The sequence below is a fragment of the Alligator mississippiensis genome, chromosome 4 (genome assembly GCF_030867095.1).
Source record: "Alligator mississippiensis isolate rAllMis1 chromosome 4, rAllMis1, whole genome shotgun sequence".
Classification (NCBI taxonomy): domain Eukaryota; kingdom Metazoa; phylum Chordata; order Crocodylia; family Alligatoridae; genus Alligator; species Alligator mississippiensis.
This window is the reverse complement of record NC_081827.1, coordinates 247,700,360-247,713,853: the sequence shown is the minus strand read 5'-3', so window position 1 is coordinate 247,713,853 and position 13,494 is coordinate 247,700,360. Positions and strand designations below refer to the sequence as shown.

The following is a 13,494-nucleotide window of genomic DNA, read 5'->3' as shown; positions in this document are numbered from 1 at the left end:
TGCCTCAGTCATGGACAGGCCTTCATTGATGCACAAACACAGCATCAAAAAAAAGGATAGCGTGCTCCCTAGAGTCAAGGGGCATGAGTGAGGTTGCTGGTTTCTACGGGGCAGTGCTCACACCGCAGGACTCCTTGAACTGTGGCTCTAGAACTGGTCTGTCCCGAGCAAGAGCTTAACAGAAAGCAACATCTGGCCCAAAATAAAGCAGCAGTGCCCTCTCTCCCTGCAACACCAGCTTTCTCCGGCATCTGACCCCTTGTCCTAAGTGCTTCCATTCTGTGTTTTAATTGGGGAAAATCTAGAGGTAGCCTCAGGCTCCAGTTGTACCCAGCTCCAAAGCCATTTAGTTATACTTTAACTCCTGCCTGCAGACGGGGTCAAGAGGTGAAGTGTGCAGAGAGGAGAAGTCCTCCCGCAGGAATGCTGATCTTTGGGGCACTGCATAAAACGCAGCATTTTTGGCTAAGTCGGAGCCTATGACTCCTCACGTGCCAGGGCCTTTGGAAACAGCACAACATGACAGCATCCTTGGAAATGCAAAGCCCTGGAGGGGGGAGCACATGGAGACTTTTATATTAGACGTTTCACTTTGCATCACATGCAGGGAAACCCAAAGCAAGAGGCTGCGCGACCTCCACTCCCAGGGACTTCAATGGGACTTGAGGGTGCTCAGCCATTGGCAGGTCACAGCCTTAAAGGAGTCCGAAACTTCAGATAAAACAGAATAGGTTACAACCACCCTCTCCCTATTATAGATGGAGACAGGGTAGTCACCCGACACATTGGGCCCCAGCATGCATTGCTCCATCTTGATCTGAGCAGCGGCTATTAGACAGATAGGGTGCAAGTAATGGGGCACGAGGTCTTCCCGATTCACACATTCTTATTAAAAACAAAGTTGCTATAAGCCATGCAATAAAAATGCATAGGCCTCATTTTCTATCTAATCTAAGACACCTGTCACCTTGGTATCTCAGCACAATCAGGAGCCCATTGGCTCTTCTGAGCAAACATCTCTGCAGATCAGCAACGGTATGTACTGATGGTTTCCCCTCTGCCCTCTGTAATTCCTCGGGCTGCTTGTGGTTACTTGCTGGGCAAGATCTGTGGGGGCTTTGGCTGGGGGGTGGATTTTGCCTTCTTGAAAGAAGTGACCATTTGAGGAAGTAGCAAATTTCCTTAAATCTTTCTAGCCTTGCTCCGGCCCTTTCCTTCACTCAGCCAGTTAGACAAGGTAGACCATGTCAAATCTGACCTCACGGTATTACCCTTTCCCCAAACACCGCCTTTTCCATGACGTGAAAAGAAATGCATTTTATGACACAATTCTATTCCTTATCCACCTTTCCTCTGACATCAGGTTGTGAGTTGGTTCACACTTCCCCATAAACTAGTGTATTGTAACAGATGCATGGTACCTGTGTAGGTAAAGGTGTATCAGCCTCAGTCAATATTATAGTAGAATTAATCTATCATTCTTCTCTTCGGAACGATGAAAAAATAGGTCCCTTTTTCCAGGAGCAATTAGTAGATTTTTCTTTCCTGGGAAGATGTATATTTGGAAGGCTTACAAACTGCTTTCATAGCTCTTCTTCCCAAACTCAGCTCCCTTTGGAAACAGGAATTGAGATTATGGGGAGCTAGAATCTTTCTTCCCCAAACTTCTGGGGTAGGTCTTCAACTGGTATGAATCAGCTTACCAATACTCGTTTACATCAGCTGAGACTTGATCCTACAGTTTTTTCCAATACTAAAACTCCCATTCTGTTTCTATCTGGTCTCAAATGTTTCTGCAATGTTCCCTGGACTAGTTTATCTTATTTCTGCATGTTATTCTCCCGAGCAGAGGTGAAAACGTGAGTTAAACGTCTGCAGATGTTTTTCCCTTACACAATCAGTTGCTTCTACTTTGTTTGCAAGCATCGTTCACATCGTTGTTGTCAAAAAATCAAACCAGGTGAAGCCTTCACAGAAGTAACAATGCAGAGGAAAGGAGCTCTGCGCCGAATAACTTCACTCATTGGAGGCAGAACAGGATCAGCGGAAGTCCCTGGAGTTACACCCACGTGAGGAACAAAGCAGAATTCCTACGTTTCTAAACCCGATGGACCGAACCATACAATTGGCATACAAGTGTCTCTTCTGAGATCATTGAGTAGACTGTCTAAGTCTTCTAGGCCACCGGATTTAAGAGATATGGTTCACCGAGGTGTCTGTCCTCCACTGAGCATAGCACACGGGAACAATTTATCCTCAGCCCTGGAGCAAACCAGACACTGGTTTTAGCCCATCTACTCTGCGAGCTGCGAACGGTCCTTTTCCCCCCAAGCAGCCTTTCTGCATCAGATCTCTTTTTTTGCTGATTTGCATGGTCTTCTTGCATTATTTGAGAATTAAAATATACATGCTACATCTAATTTGGGCAAAAGTCTTGATCCCACTGCATCACTAATAGCAGCTTCTGGAGTAGCTATATATTCTGTGCAGCAGGAGTCTTCTACTTTCTCTGAATAAAGGAATCTTGTTATAAGATTATAGGGTTTGTTTTTTTCCTTTGCATCAGTCAAACTATTAGAGTTCTTAAAGACAGAGCGTTTGGCAGGGCATTTCCTGACCCCTAGTTTACTCATGCCCAGTCAACCGTAGAGATTGCTGTTCCAAACTCCCGCACATACAGCTCAAATCATCAGCAAATGGAGGCACATGTAAGTTCAGCGCAGCAAAAAGTGATTGAGGCCACTCACTACAAGAAGAACCCATGCAATTTGACTCCACAAACTAACCTCCACTGGATCCAGAAATAGGACCATGTTTCCACACATCTTTAAAACCAAAAAGCCCCCACAGTAAAGAAATAGGAAATTCCTGCTGGAAAATCTCTGTCTTGCCTCAAATGCCTGGCTGGAATAAGCTAGATAAGAAACAAGATCTGCTCAGTAGGGCTGCACAAAGCTTCGGGAGCTGATTCGATTCGGAGGAGATTCGGCCCGATTCGGCAGACAAATGTCCAAATCCAAATCAAATCAGGGGACCAGTTAAAAGGTCTGAATTGATTTGAAGCTCTCCAAATTAATTCGGAAAAGATTCAGAGAGCTTCGGCAATTTGGGCAGTCCTCACTCGCTGCAGCAGGAAAATGGACCTGGACTCCATGCTGGTAAGTGGGAGGTGGGGAAGGCAGGGTGAAGGAGTGGGAAGAGGACCATGAGGGGGCCCTGGCAGGCCTCATTCCCTGCCTGCTCCCTCAGCCCCACCGACCCCTACCCACTCCCCCAGCACCCCCATGGCTGCCCCACCCGCCCCAGCTCCCAGTTATTTAAAAAAAGCCCCACTCACTGGGTGCTCCCAGACAGGGGGGGAATCCCCACTGCCCCCCACTGCCTCATGCTATAGGGGGGGACTCTGCCATGAGCCCCCCAGCCCCCACCCACTCTCCCAGCACCCCCCTAAGGCGGTCCCACCCACCCCAGCTCCCGGCCCTTTAAACAAAAAACCCTGCACTCACCAGCTGCTGCAGTGGCCTTGAGGCTTCTGGGGGCTTATGGAAGAGCCCCCCATGCAGCACGGGGCAGTGGGGGGCAGCAGGAATCGCCCCCTGCCAGGCAGGAGCCAATGAGTGCAGGCTTTTTTTCCCAAAGAGCCGGGAGCTGGGGCAGGCAGGGCAGCCATTGAGAGCAGGCATGGGATGGGGCCTGTGTGATTCAGAGATTCAGCTTATTTGGCAGCAGCCAAATCTCCAAATCAGACTCATCCAAATCGATTCGGGACAGTGATTCGAATCACCGAATCGAATCACTGTCCCCCAAATTGCCCAAATCGAAAGCAAATACTAGCCACTTTGTACAGGCCTACTACTGTGTCACAACATCTGGAAGTCAGGCTGACGCATCAGAGTAAATCAGATCTGGAGGGCAGCAAAAATCGAAGTATTAACATGTTTGGCTGATCTTCTGTGAGACTCCATCATCACAAGAAGGGATCTTAATAGGTCATTATTGATAATCCTGTTGCAAGCAAGAAATGACGTTGCTGGTAATTTGCTTTTTCCTCATTTTCAGGGAAGTGTTACTAAGGAACGGCTTCAGCAGAGGAAGAAAGCTTCGTCAGACAAGAGGCAATACATGGAGGGAAAATCTGCTTTCCCCATATACCAGCATGTGGGCCGCTGAATCAAATTAAATTCCTTTGTGTTACTAACCATTAGTGAATGCAGTAACAATAGAGGTTATATTATCTTGCTATGGCTCTAGGAAAGTGAGTTCAAGCCCTACTCTGGATTTATGCTAAAGGCTGCCCTTAGTTGACATGTCTATAAAGATGTTCCTCAGCCCAAATGACCAAGAACCAAGATGTCTGAACCTGATGCTAGCAACATTGCTTTTTTGTGTGCTGTTGGCTATAAATACAGGTATGCTGCATTACCCCAAGGGATTACTGTTGGAGGTCGCAGGAGCATTTGCTGAAGTTTATGCCAGTAAATGCATCAATTCACCTTTCAGTGAACCAGAAAAGAGTTGCTGACCTAGTATCCATTATGTATAACAGAATTATGGACATAATTTAAAGCAGCCTTCTATGTAGCTTCTATACCGGGGTTGAACATTTTGCATACCCCAGCAGCCATCTCTCAAAGAAGGCCAACATCTACAAGGAGATCTGGTATATGATCTGATGCATCAGCTGTGCCTTCAGAAGACTGAATCATTGTGTGTTCAATGATCATGACATCAGGACTCAAAGCTCCTGTTACATAAGGCTGTGGTGATCCCAACTTTTTTCTACAGCTGTGACATTTGGGTGACCTACAGGGACCATCTGAAAAGCCTGGAATGCCATCACCAGCGCTACCTGCAGAAGATCCTTGGCATAAAGTGGGAGGATAGTCACACAAATGCCTGTGTCCTCATCAACACTAACACCACCAGTATGGAAGCATTGGCTATTCAACATCAGCATTTGGATGGTTATCTTGTTGGGGTCATCTGACCCCAGCTGACTTCTTCCCCTTTGGGCAGGGGGCTGGACCCGATGATCTCACGAGGTCCCTTCCAGCCCTAATGTCTATGAAACTGCGGTGGACAGGGCGCTGTGAGCGCATGATGTATATTTACCAAAACACCTGCTATACTCCCAACTTAGCCAAGGAAAAAGGACATGCAGCCAGAGGAAATGCTTCAAGGACACCCTCAAGGCGAACATTAAGATATGTGGCATGGACACCACAAATTGGGAAAAGCTAACCTGGGACAGGGCTACATGGTGATGCCTTGTGAGAAGGTATGTCTTACTTTGAGGAAAACCGTCTCACCCGTGTGGCAAAAAAATGACAGAAATGGAAGGAAAGGAAACAAGGCCAAAAGATCTGTGGTTACACCCTCCCTTTAACCACCACCCATGGCATTTGCCAGAGAGTCTCTGGCTCTAGGATCAGCTATCTTAGCCATCAATGGACTCATTTGCAACCCTTTCCTTGCCCCAGGGGGGTAATCATCCTCGACCATGAGGGATTGCCACCGTTGATGATACTGGGGCTTATGAAGGGCGTAGTTTTCAGACAAAATGGTGCTGGCCTGGTTCTGCAGGCTGATCTACAAACAGTTTTGTGCCACTATGACAGTGCCAGAGAGAAGCAGATAGAGTTGAAAAGTCAGTGCAAGCCCCTTGTGTGGGCACACTAATAGCAACCTAAAGCTGCCAATACTGCACAGCTTACTCTCCTCAATTTGTTAACTACAGGATAATCTTCCCCACCCTGCACATGGGAATTACACATTGGCTTCATCAGACAAAAGGCAATGCATAGAGGGAAAATCTGCTTTCCCCATGTGCCATTATGTGGACCACTGAATCAAACTTCTTATTTCATGCTTGGTCGCCAATCCCTCACCGAGTGTAATGGAGTAGATTGTGGTGTTGGCAATTCTATGGTGTTGACACCCGTTGAGTATCCAAGGACAAATTCTTCCTTGAATTATATGGAGAAAAATTTGGAGATCTTGGGATTTCTCCATATATAATTCAGAGAAGAACAGGGCCCTCAGATTATATATCGAAACATCAGCTATCATCTCTGTGGGACCCCGTACTCTTCTCTTCTCCACTCCAAGAGATCAGATGACCTTCCACTGACCCTACACTTTTCATACTTGTTTTTGCTGCTTCCTAGGAAGATACCTGAACTATGAGCTGAAAGAATTACTTTCACTTTTCACCAAAATACCTTCCAGCCACAACGAGACTAAAAATTGCATCATAATGCACATCAGCAAGCCTATTGAGGTGATGTTGCTCAAGAGCAACTAACGTGGAAATCAGCCCTGATATAAACTGGGAAAACTCCTCTGATTTCTATGGTTGCTACTGCTTTTTATGCCACGTGTGCCTTTGCCGATCAAAGAGCCTTTCCTGGGAGTATTGTAGAAATCAGCGATGGAGGATAAGTGGAGGAGCTGAAAAAAGTGTAACTTTAGATGCAATTTTCTGTGTCAAGTTGAGCTACACCTGCAAGAATTAAGGACCTGATCCAAAGTCTATTGCAGTCTATTGATGGCTCATAGGAATGACCCTGCCTCTGGCAGGAGGCTGAACTAGATGACCTCTGGAGATCCCTTCCAGCCCCATATGTCTATAAGTCTATGATTCAATGGAAAGACCCCCATTATCTCCGACGGGCATTGTATCAGACTGTAAAAAAAAAGACAGAAAGGGAAATCGGAGCCTATTGGAATCCAAGGAAATTGCTCATGGAAAATGAACACATGTGAAAGTGGATAAAAACTGCATATGTTATTCCCATGCAATTTAAATATACTTTTAATGGTTCAAATGAGCAAGGTTTTTAACATCTACATTTACTTTCATCAAGAAGTTTGGATAAAAAAAATTAAAATTTTAATCCCTGCAGGCTGCATTATCCCTAAACTTGCCCAGACAGAGACCTAGGGTAAGATATACAGAGTATAGCAACTACAGATATATAAGTAAACATTGTCAGGCTCTCCATATAGGACTTCAGCGATGAGGATGTGCCAGGTGAAGCGACAGATGACAGGGATCAGAAGCAGAGCTCACGGCCCAGACAGCAGAAGCCACATGGACCTGGAGTCAGATTACCCCCATCATTTCCTTTTTGGCATCTGATTTTCATGCTTTGTCTGAATACCTGGGAACCCAATTCTAGCACCACATGGGAAAGCTGATATTCAAAAAAAAAATGTCATGATGATCATGATATGCTAGTCATAAAAATTCTCACATATTTTGTGTGTGTTATTTAAATGACTTTTTCCTCTAACTAAACCTAAGTTTGGAGCTTAGGTTGTTCTGTGTTGTTTTAAAGGGGACAAAAAGGATAAATAAAAACCAGCCCTGCCTATAGCCTCTTTCTGTTCTTGACTGAGCGGATGGTGTATAAACTTTAGGACCAAGGGCCAAATTCTGCCTTTCATTCTACCCGTGCAACCTTTTTCCGACAGGAGGGGAGTCACCAAAGCACAACGGAGAGCAGCATTTGGGCTTCTCTAGCCAGCCCTTGAAGCAGCTCATGCAGGGGGGGTTTTTTGCAATTTTTCAACACTCATTTAGCTCAGCTCCCTGAATTCACCTATTTGGATATGGAGCAAAAATAGTTGTGCATGTAGTACACACAACAATATCTAAGTCAACTGTGTAAACTTCTCTGTAGGTCCGATAGAAAGAGTATCTCTGTCACAGGCAATGCTCAAGGGATGTGCTGGGTTAGAAGTGCGGGCAATGGGATTTTGTTCTCGCCATCGGCCCCTTCTCATTGCGAGACTGAAGCACGGGCAAACACGCTCACCCTGGGAAGCAGCTATGAACCCTTCAAGCAGCCACCAAGCAAAGTGTGGAAATGGCTATGAGATGACAAAGCTGCAATGTTCACTTATTTCCCAGGCAGGATCTCGCTGGGTCTCCCATTTACTCAGGATGATTCCATCCCAATGTGGAGCCATTGCTCTCTTTTAGATTCCCTGTCTCCTAAACAATAGTGGAATGGTCTTAATGATCGACTTTGCCAGGTGAGACATCCCATGAAATGCTTTCCATCATGCAGCCCTACTATTTCACTTGGCATCAGTCGGATCAACCATTTTATGGCACCTGCCTATTTCTAACGATGTCCTGGAAGTCTCACCTGGCTCAGGACAACACCTGCTTAAAGCTGAGTCAGACCTGACAAAATAACAGAGAAGTCGGGCTGAAAGGGAGCTCCGGAGGTTGCATCTAGTCCAACTCCCTGCCGGAGACAGGATTGGCCCTATCCAAGCCATCCTACACAAATCCACTGCCTAACCTATTATTTCAGACAATATATTCAAGACGGTAGATTCAAGGGACATCATCACATGGTTTATACTGGTCTCTTTCCATAAATGAAAGGCATGTGCCCCTGACGGCCTGTGGGACGCTGGCCTTGATTTGACACGAAGAATCGAAGCACTTTGTCAAAATCCACAACCCTGCAGGTATTTCATTTGCTCTTACCCTTGAATTTTATCATCAAGGAGGAGCTGGCTCAAACAGAGCAGAGTCAGTTGGTTCCAGTCTAATCTTTCTTGGGGAGGGGAGGAAAGGTGGAAGAAACGGAGTATTTGCACTGCTAACTAAAGCCAATCTCTATCAGCATCAGCTCTCCTCTTCTGCTAGATTGGTTGCGGGGGGAGGAAAAAAAGGAGCATAGCTGGAAAAAAAATAAACCCACCCAAGCTCACTCCAGTTTATATCTGCCCTACATGAGACTCAAAGGTTAAAAGTGAACTCAAGCCAATGAGATGGAAATAGAGAATAAACATGCAGAAGCACCTTGAGATTTACTGCTCAGATAGGATTATTTTCCATAGGTTTTAATGAAGAATGCATGGCAATATAAGGGAAGGCAGATCCCCTTCTTGTTTGAAAGGAATGGGGATTTTCAGCTTTTTCTTGACATTGATACAACCATTTCTGGAGGGTTAATTAGAATTAAATCTCCCAGGTATCTGTCAACGGTTCAGCAGAGTCTGTGTCCCTATCAAAGAATGTACTGGTCACAAAACCAGACCCATGCCAGTCAATAAAAAGATCCCTTGACTTTAAAGGACCTGATCTAAAGGTAGTATAAGAAATGTTTGCATTTCCTTATACAGTTTGCAAGGAGCCATGCAATAAAAGTCTACATTTCAGTAAGCTCGGTGCCTCCAGGATTATCAGAAATCGATTCAAGTTTGACTGTATTTACTAATAGGTTTTTCTTTATCATTTCAACTCAAACACATTCGGGATCTTTCATAACATTGGCTAATAATCTAGTCCATCCTAATGAAGATAAAAGATTTTTAGAAATAGCTATTGTCCTAATTAGAGTAGTTTTGTCATCCCTGGCACCTTAACACAGTCGTAGAATCACAGAAAAGGAGGGTTGGAAGATCATCTAGTCCAGCCCCCTGCTCAAAGCAGGACCATCCCACAGCTAGGTCATCCCAGCCAAGGCTTTGTCTAGCTGGGTCTTAAACCTTTCATACTCCTTTTAAATCCAGTGACTAGCACTGTTGATTCAGATGCTAAAAATGGTTTCAAGTTCCAGGCGTTTAGCTTTCTTTTTCATAGTCTTTGTTTTTAATAACTCCACTCCTGGGAAGCACAGTAAGAAAGAGAACAAGGGTGCTACTTGACCAAATGAATTTTGATCTTGATGCCCCTCAAAATGAAGAGGTCGATGCTTCTTTGAACTATTTCGTCTCTATAAGGTACTACCCTGCTTTACCATGTGTTAAAGCTGAGTGGAAACATCTTTGCTGCTTGACGTGGCTCTCCTAGAGGAACTACACTGCAAATATATATACATGTATGTGTATGTATTTATGTATGTATATGCACACATATATATGTATATATACATACACACACATATGTATATGTATACACACACACACATATATACATATACATACATACATATATGTATATAAGCCAATATTGCTTCCAGACCAACTTGCTTCCAAGAATAAACTTGCGAGCAAGTTGAAAAATGATGAGAACACCTTCCATCTGGTGTGTATGCCATAGCTTTCAATAAAAGACAGCAACTGAGACAAGCTAGTCTTCCAGGTAGAATTTCCCCACGTGCTCAGGACCCGATCCTCAAAGGTATTTAAGAGACTAATTCTTGCTTAGGCACAGACTGCCCCAAAGATGTTACAGTGTAAATCAACAAATAAGAGGAGGGGAAACACAAGCAAGTGAAGTGGCAGGGTCAGATGAATGGACTAGACCCTACATCTTTCCACTGCTAGGCTGATGTCCTAGCCAGCAGATCATAGTGTCCCGCTCCAGGCAACAGCTGGGAAGAGGAAGTCAGGAAACGATGATGAATCTGGATGCTCTTAATTAAAATATCCAGCCCCTTTTTGAATCTTGCTAAGTTCTTGTAACTCTTGTAATTCTTGTAGTTCTTGTAATTAAGCGATTGTGGCATTAATGCCTACACAGTTGGATGGGTAAAAAACTGGTTGATGGGGTGCACCCAGAGAGTAGTGGTGGACGGGTTGTACTCAGCCTGGCGAGATGTGAGCAGTGGGGTCCCCCAGGGCTCGGTCCTCGGGCCCGCACTGTTTAACATCTTCATCAGCGGCTTGGACAAGGGGGTGGAAAGCACGCTGTCCAAGTTTGCTGATGACACTAAGATGTGGGGCGAGGTGGATACGCTTGAAGGGAGAGAGAGGTTGCAACTAGATTTAGACAGACTCCAAAAGTGGGCAGACGAGAATAGGATGGGGTTCAACGTAGACAAATGCAGGGTGCTGCACCTTGGGAGAAGGAATCTACAGCATACATACAGGCTGGGGAGTTCCCCTCTTGAAAGCACAGGGGTGGAAAGGGATCTCGGAGTCATTATTGACTCCAAGATGAACATGAGCCGCCAATGCCAGACTGCAGCCAGCAAGGCCAGCCATACCTTGTCATGCATCCAAAGATGCGTCTCAAGCCAGTCCAGAGAAGTGATCCTCCCCCTCTATGCGACTTTGGTCAGGACACAGTTGGAGTACTGCGTCCAGTACTGAGCGCCACACTTCAAAAGGGATGTGGCCAGCCTGGAGAGGGTTCAGAGGAGGCCACCCGTTTGGTGAGAGGGCAGCAGGACAGGCCCTACGAGGAGAGACTGAAGGACCTGAACCTGTTCAGCCTCAGCAAGAGGAGGCTGAGGGGGGACCTGGTGGCTGCCTACAAGCTCATCAGGGGAGATCAAGAGCAAATAGGCAGAGCTCTTTTCTCCCCAGCACCACCTGGGGTGACGAGGAACAATGGTAATAACTGATGGAGAATAGATTTAGGTTAGAGATCAGAAGGCAATATTTTACAGTTCGGGTGGCCAAAATCTGGAACCAATTTCCCAGGGAAGTGGTCCTCGGCCCTACCTTGGGCAAATTCAAGAGGAGGTTGGATGATCACATGTCTGGGGCCTTGTGAACCCAGCATTCATTCCTGCCTGTGGCAGGGGGTCAGGCTACATGATCTGTTCAGGTCCCTCCTGACCCTAGCTACAATGAAACTATGAAACTCTGCATCCTGTGGCACTACCTTGCACATTATAGTTGTACTTGGTTGAAAATTTTTTTGCCACCTTAGAATCGCATGAACCTTGGCTGACATTTCCTAAAGCAGCCACTGACACTTGCAGACTGAGTGCATCAGAAACAGCATCCTCCATTTAAGTCAGAACTCAAAGGGCTTGTCGGTGCTTATCATTCCTGACAAATGAATGCTGCGTGAGCAGCCTGAAGCTTTGGGGAAAAAAAGAACTTAAATAAAGTCACAAATCTAAAGTCTACTGGCAAAATTGGGGAACTGCGGCCTCGACAACCTTACGGTGCGATGGCTGGGGAACTGGCTGCGTGGTTGGACCCAGAGAGGGACAATCAATACAACCGAGTCAACGTGGTACATGGTGACCAGCGGCATCCCCCAGGGCTTGGTACTCGGACCAGTACTCTTTAATATATTCATAAATGATCTGGATTCAGGTGTCAAAGGCGGACTGGCTAAGTTTGCAGATGAGACCAAATTATGGGGAAGTGCGGTTACACTTAGGGCTGGTCACAAAGTGGGGCTGGCCATTCAGGCCAGCCTGGATAGGCTTGTAAGGTGGGTGGATCAAAACCTGATGATGTTCAACACAGAGAAATACAAGGTGCTCCACCTTGGAAGAAAAAACCCACATCGTATTTATAGGCTCGGCAGTGCTTCACTCACTAGCACCATGACCAAAAGAGACTTGGGGGTCATGACTGACCACAAGATGAACATGAGCCACCAGTGCGATGCTGCAGCCGGCAAAGCAAATAAAACTCTGGTTTGCATCTACTGATGCATCTCAAGCAAGACCCAAGAAGTCATCTTCCCACTTTATTTGGCCTTGGTGAGGCTGCAGCTGGAGTACTGCATCCAATTCTGGGCTCCACACTTTAGGAAGGATGTGGAGAAGCTTAAGAGAGTCCAGAGTAGAGCTACACGCATGATTAGAGGTCAAGAGAGTAGGCCTTATGAGGAGAGGCAGCGAGCCATGGGAGTCTTCAGCCTGGAGAAGCGCAGGCTCAGGGGGGACCTGCTGGCTGCAGATAAGTACATCAGGGTGTGCATCAGGAACTGGGAGAGCATCTGTTCACCAGGGCACCCCAAGGGAAGACACAGTCTAATGGTCACAAACTGCTGGAAGACCATTTTAGACTAGACATAAGGAAAAACTTCTTTCCCGTTCGAGTCTCGAGTCTGGAATAGACCCCAGCTATTCAGAAAGTCAGCTGGGGTCAGATTCCTACATAAGCATTCCCCAACAACACCCATTTTAATTTGGGTTTTCACTGAGCTGAGAACAAGGGCCAGGTGCACCTGTAAGCAAAGGTGATGTGATAGACTGCCTCCCTTCCCAAAACCCCATTGCCAGCCTTGCCAGGCAGCTAATCCTTCTCTGGCACTTGTCCCTTTAAACTGAGGAAATCATAGGAAATTGGCATTGTTTTGCCTTTCCTCTTGTCTTTGCAGTTGCATTAAGGACACACACCGCACGCAGAATACACACAGACCTCACCTCTCATGTTTCACATGAGTGATGGCATTCAGACAGGGGAAGCTTTATCCGTATACCAGTGACCTTTATATTTCCTGTATCCTTCTTTTTTTTTTTTTTTTTTTGTATTTACCAGGCACAATTACCCGGGCAATTATCTGTATTTGCATGGTAATAAGGAACGTGTGACAGGTAGGCTGAGAGATGGATGAAGAAGGGTGCTTCTGAAACCACTGGATTTGACTTCTCAGTGGGCCATGAAAGATTGAGTGCCGGGGTGTATTTTGGCTCTCTCTTCTGGATGAGGTCTTGCCCTGACAAACACCTGATTCAGGTCCATATCCAAGCTTACAGCACGAGTCAAGTCCATAGCTTGGATCTATAGTCCCTGTTTATCGTGGGCTGAATCCAGTCACCAGTTAGGAAACTT

The 13,494-nt window shown here is 45.9% G+C and overlaps 1 long non-coding RNA gene across 1 annotated transcript; it reads left to right on the top strand.

The window, feature by feature from the left end:
- Positions 1-449: 449 nt before the first annotated feature.
- LOC109281436 (uncharacterized) lies at positions 450-7,378 on the top strand. Its single transcript, XR_002088095.2, has 3 exons — positions 450-1,035; positions 1,850-3,158; positions 4,060-7,378. It is a non-coding gene; the product is annotated as an uncharacterized LOC109281436 (long non-coding RNA).
- Positions 7,379-13,494: the final 6,116 nt, after the last annotated feature.